The sequence below is a fragment of the Schistocerca nitens genome, chromosome 2 (assembly GCF_023898315.1).
Source record: "Schistocerca nitens isolate TAMUIC-IGC-003100 chromosome 2, iqSchNite1.1, whole genome shotgun sequence".
Classification (NCBI taxonomy): domain Eukaryota; kingdom Metazoa; phylum Arthropoda; class Insecta; order Orthoptera; family Acrididae; genus Schistocerca; species Schistocerca nitens.
In genome coordinates this window covers 343262807-343268806 of record NC_064615.1, presented here as the reverse complement: position 1 = coordinate 343268806, position 6000 = coordinate 343262807, and positions in this window count along the sequence as shown.

The window sequence follows — 6000 nt, the reverse complement described above, 5'->3', positions numbered from 1 at the left end:
CACAAGGGGAAGGGCCTCTATCCATAGAGAGCATCAAAGAGCCGCCTTGAAAGTGCGGTGCCAGCGCTCAACTAGCCCGTACTTTGCGGGTGATATGCTGTGGTATGGATGCGCCGGATGCTGCAAATGTTACAAATCCCATTGAACAGGGCCGACTCAAATTGTCTGCCCTGGTCAGTCGTGATGATGGCTGGACATCCGAAACGCGATACCCATGACTCGACGAAAGCTCGAGCAACAGTTTCTGCCATAATATTGGCAGCGAGGGGGGATGAAGTGTGCTTGTGTACTTTGCAGCGTTGGCACGTGACGTAGGAGCGTGCCCATTGCTGGCAGTCCTTGTTGACATTTCTCCACACAAAGCGCTCCGCTATGAGGCGGGCGGACGCACGAACACCGAGATGGACTAAATTATGCAAAGCGCTGAAGACAGCTCGACGGAGAGTGGTTGGGATGGGGGGGCATAACGTGCCCGTACTGTCATCACACCACATCTCACTAGAAAAACCAGGGAAGGAGGTGCGGGCGAAGTGTAGGGAAGAGGTAGAGTCTGAAATCAGGTTTTGTGTTTCCTCGTCGGCGGGTTGTAGGTTCAGAGACATCTAACAGCGAATCGATGGCGTCGACTCATGAAAGGAAATCAGCAACTATATTGTCAGCACCCTTTATGTGTCTGACATCGGTGGTGAACTGATATATGAAGTTCATGTATCTGAAGCGGCGAGGAGGTGGGTCAGCTGGTGGGTTTGTAATGGTCACAGCCAGGGCTTTGTGGTCTATTAAAACATAGAAAGGGCGTCCCTCAACATCAGCCTTAAAATGCTTGATCGCTTCGTAGACCACGGCAACTCCCTGTCAAATACGGAATATTTCCGATGTGCATTGGCGAACTAGCACGAGAAGAACTGCAGAGGCGAAGTTTGGCCGTCGATTGTCTGGCTAAGGACAGCGCCAATGGCAGTATTACTCATGTCTGTGGTGATGAAAAGCTGCGCATTGGGATGAGGATGCGTGATGGTGCAGGCCTCGGCAAGAAGATTTTTGCCGGCAATGAAAGAGTCAGTCATAGCAGGGGTCCATGGAACAGACCGAGATCCAGAAGTGTTGGTGCCTGCCAAGGCGTCCGTCAGTGGAGCCTGGAAGTCCACAGCCCAAGGTAGATATCGGCAATAATAATTAACAATCCCCAGAAAGTGCCGGAGGTCTTTAAATGACGAAGGTCTGGGTAGGTTTAGTATTGTGTGTACCTTCTCAGGGGGCGGTGAAATGCCGTCAGTAGAGACCCGAAAACCAAGAAAAGTGACAGTGTGTTGATGTGGCTGCAAATTGTCCTGGTTAGTCTCATGCCTGCTGCCACGAGAGTGTTCATAACAGTTTGCACATGTCGAATGTTGTCCTCGACGGAGGAGCTGAACACAAGAATTTCATCAAGATATGCAAAGCAGAATTTTAACTCGAATAGCACTTCCTTGATGAAGCATTGCCAGGTCTGGGTTACGTTTTTCAGACCGAAGGGCATGAATCGAAACTGAAATAACCCGATTGGGGTGGTGATTGCTGTCTTCTCGATGTCTTCAGGTGCCATGGGGATCTGGTGGTAGCCCTGTTTGCAATCAATGACAGAGAACGTGGTCGCACCTGCGAGGGAACTGGTAAATTCGGCAATGTTGGGTGTGGGGCAGGTGTCCATAATTGTTAGTCGACAGTAGTCTCTGCACATGCACCAGGGACGCGTCTTTTTTGGGTGTCATATGTATGAGCGTAGTCCAGCTACTGGCAGAGGGTTCAATTACGCCGGAGCTTAGTAGTTCAGAAATCTGATTTTTAAGGTTGGAGAGGCGCTCGGGACAAAGTCGATGTGGTTTACTGGAGATCGGAGGACCTGGCGTGAGGCGAAGCTTGTGAACCGTGCCATTGGTGACGACAAAAATGTTGCCGGTGGCGCGGGAGGCGGTTTGTTCACAATGTGTGGCGGGCGGGGCAGGCGAGGCGTGGTGCTGGTGTTCGGAGCCACTTGGTGGATCCGACGGGAGCCACGGCGGCAAAGTGTCCCAGGAGTTAACACGACAAAATGGCCGCCGGCGCGAAGCAATGGCACCGTGGTCGGGTGAGCTCGGTAGAGCTCGTGAGCCGTTAGTGAGTCCATTGTCCAAGGGCCCGGCCTGTGGCAGCACGGTCGCGGACGAAACGCTTGGCGCGAGTGCACTGTTTGTGTTGTCAGTGGCAGTCGCCCAGCAACGTGCAGGACCCGAAGTTGCATAGTTTGAGGTGCTGTCCGCGAGGGGAGGGGTAGGAGCTGTCAGTTCGGGAACACGTGACGCTCGTAGCGCATGTGCACTCGTGTCCGGCCGAGTGTTGAACTCTGCCGTGTTAAGAGGGTGTGGCCCTGTAGAACTGTCAGTACACGTTATGGCAGTCTTGATAGCACAGTTGCGAGGGGTAGCGGGAGGTAAACACACAGAGGCTCAAATGGTGGGACTGCAAGCAGATTCGGCGCACTTACTGACCTCGCTGTAGTGTCTGTAATTCCTATGCTGCATCGGAGAGCTGGAGCTGAGTTTTGTGGAGCTGCAGGGAGAGCTCAAAGTTTTCCTTGCATAGGCGAGCGACGTTTTCAAGCTCGACAAGGCACTAGTGCGTTGTTTCTTGTAACATCGTCAACAGAGACGAGCATGTACGGATGAGATGAACCTGGATCGATGTGTCACGGGGGGGTTTGCTCGATAGAGCACAGGGGAAATGAGTCTTGGGCAGGTCTTGAAACATGGTGTTTCGCACTAGGTCCGGTGAAAGTTTGTGGTGTCGCAAGAAGTCAATGCCTAGTATAGATTCGTCAATTTCGCACACCATAAGAGTCCACTCGAGTTTGCAGTTTGCGGAGAGTGAGACGACGTGGGAAGTTGAAACAGAGCATTGTAGTTTAGTTGAATTTACGGCCTGCAGTCACGTATGATGAGGGTGGATGTTCTACGACCCTAAGGATGTAGGCAGCAGCGAAACATCGGCGCCTATGTCCACTAGAAAAGGTATCCCGACAAAATGTCTTTTATGTAAAGTCGTCCGCAATTATCCGGTCGTTCCCAGACAGAATGGAGCACTGGCGGAGGGGTGGGGGGGGGGGGTGTTGCCTGTCATGTTGTGCACAGGAGGTGGCACCCAGACCTACCTGGGATTGGCGTTTGGGAAGTAACAGGGTGGTCTGCAGTTCCGTGCCGCCTCACCAAACTGTGTGTGTAAGTAACAGTACGGGTAGTGCAGTTGCATTTCCTGCGGAACGCTCATTGCCAGTGGCGGTGGCCAAGGTTCAGTTGCCGCTGCAGCCTCGGTTGCAGGAGGGGGCGTGACCGTTGTCTTGTTTACTGCTTCCTGGAACGAGCAGAACGGATGGCACAGTGCGTCCCCGGCTGCAGGATGGTGAGCCTGAACCTGAGACTTGTTGGGTAGGCAGTGGCTGGCGAAATAGAGCAGTGATGTATCGTGTAGCTTGGCAGCAATTGTCATTCTTTACTCGACAGGTTCAGGAGACCTCTGAGCCAGAGCAAAGCGGATGTGAGGAGATAGTTTATCTGACCAGATGGCAAGGAGAGCTGTGTCAGAGAGTAGATCGGCGCTGACCAGGGCACGTAGCCATTTCTAGAGCTGGTAAGGTTTGTTGTTGCCTAGTTGCTCGACGTGGAGCGCTTGCCATATTGCTGCCTCAGTTGAGCATGCAAGCCGACATAGAACTGTCTTTTTGGCAAGAGTGTACCAGGTAGATGAGTCCGGGGCGTCGACCAGGTCAGCAATCAAGTCCTCCTGGTCGAGGGACCGATGACCGTTGCAGTCTGGTCCCTTTAATCCCACAAACCAACCAGCCAACCAACCTCCTGATCGTGCAGGTGGGTGATGAGGCACAGAAACATAGTTGACTCGTCGAGTTTGTAATGGTCGAACACTTTGTCCACAATTTTGAACCAGGTTGTTGGGCTGTCAGTATTAAACGGAGGTAGCATCAGTAAGCATTGTAGAATGTTCGGAAGAACAGGTTGAGTTCGTCAGGGCACTGCCTGAAATGACCTGTTGTTGCTGTAGTATTCCAGGAGAGTGTGCCTCCAGGGAATGTGGCCACGATGGGTGTTCAGGTAGCAGTGTGAAGGTGACACGTTGTGGTTGAGCGCAATCCATCACATTGCGGAAGGCCGACGCGGGTGAGAGACCGTAATGTGTCGACTGTGGTTGCGGAAGATCAACACATTGCGGGTGTGTTCGGATTGACGTGTCGCGGATGACCAACATGGATGAGGTACTGAGATGTGCTGAGAACGGTAGCGGAAGCTCGACTGGAGCCGGCGCGGGGGCGACAGGTGAGAAAAAGTTCATAGTTTGAGAACGCGTGTTAGTCCACGGAAAGCTCGACATATGATCAGTGTGTGCCACGTGTGTTGCAAAAGGCTGTGGAGGTGCGGGCTGTCCAGAGCCACGGTGTGGGAAATGATGTCGAACATGGTACAGAATGTGTGAATGTTCACTTTTCGTAGTCACTCCACCCAAAACGGTGTGCGGATAAGGTGAATGTCGTGGCACAAAACACTGAGGTGTAGCAGTGGGACGGAGGTGGAGGTCAGGCACAGATAACAAGTTATTGTTCCTGTTGCAGGCCGAGTTATCAAAGCAGGAAGGTATGTGCTGATGCTGAACCGAGGCAGGCGCGGGCATGGTCGGATGCAGAGTAGGTTGACCTGTGAACAAACCAGTTCCGACCATGTGGCAGGTATCCTCGATTACTGCACCGATTACAGCGTGGCAAATCGTTGTCCTGGCAGTGGTAGGTTGTCCAACGAAGTATTTGCAGTAATCGGCATTGGTCCCGCACTGCACAGAGATCCGTACGAGGTAACTGCACAGTCGATGAGGGAGGGCACATGTGGTGGGAACAAAGGCGTTTGATTGCCGGAGTCATGCACACTCCTAACCTCACTTATTGTTGCAGGCTCGAAAATGTCCAGTGAAATCGGCGTAATCGTTGAGTGAGAGGCATCGTGTTGCAGTCCTGGCAGGTGAACATTGCTTGCAACACGATGCATGTCGATCACAAAATCCGCCGTTAGGTGTTGGGCCGAAGTCATTGTTCGAATGCTGTGTCGATGTGATACACGCAAAAATAACCAACACAGAGGTCAAGGTCACAGCAAAACAGCGAAAACGGAAGACATTACAACTCGGGGTCACCAATGAGGGAGATGTTCGAGTTAGTTACACCCAACAACCCCCATTCAGCAGTAGTTCATTTATTCACCCAAACACAAGCAAGGCTCACAAAGAACTAGACATGGCGGAACTCAGATCAAAGATAATCTTAGCTTAGTTCAAAGATGGATGCATCGATGTTAGTGTCGATTTCATCGGCGCTGCAGATACTTTCCCGCAAGAGAAAGCTGCTTCTCTTCTTGCGAGTTTGGGGTACTGTGTTGAGCAGCACCTAGGGCACTTGTGGTTGACTGATTACAATGGGGATCAGACCATTTTTTGTGGTCTTATATCCCCTTTTCTGCAGAAGCAGTCGATTGTTCGTCTAGATCTGAAAATGCACGTAGAACCTGAGGGACTGCTGGCAAGCAGTGGCTTCAGCAGAAGGCAAATGTTTGGAGCTACCTACCAACACACACACACACACACACACACACACACACACACACACACACACACACACACACACACACACCTTGCGTGATAATGAAGATGTTGCCTGCCCCCTGCTGTGGACACAATCAAGGTATCTGCATTCTCAGTGGCCTGTTTGACATGATGCTGTTCACTATATAATTTTTTGCCAACATTGAAAGGAGACATTTCTTGTTAAGTTAGTTTAGTAAGAAACATTCATTTGGAATAGTTGATGACATTGTCTCATCAAATAAAACGGAAGTAAATGACACAGCATGGGCTCTTTGGGATGTTCAGCAGATTTTATGCTTTTCTCAGCTCCCTCCTCAGGCTATACGCCAAACACTACAGCACAAT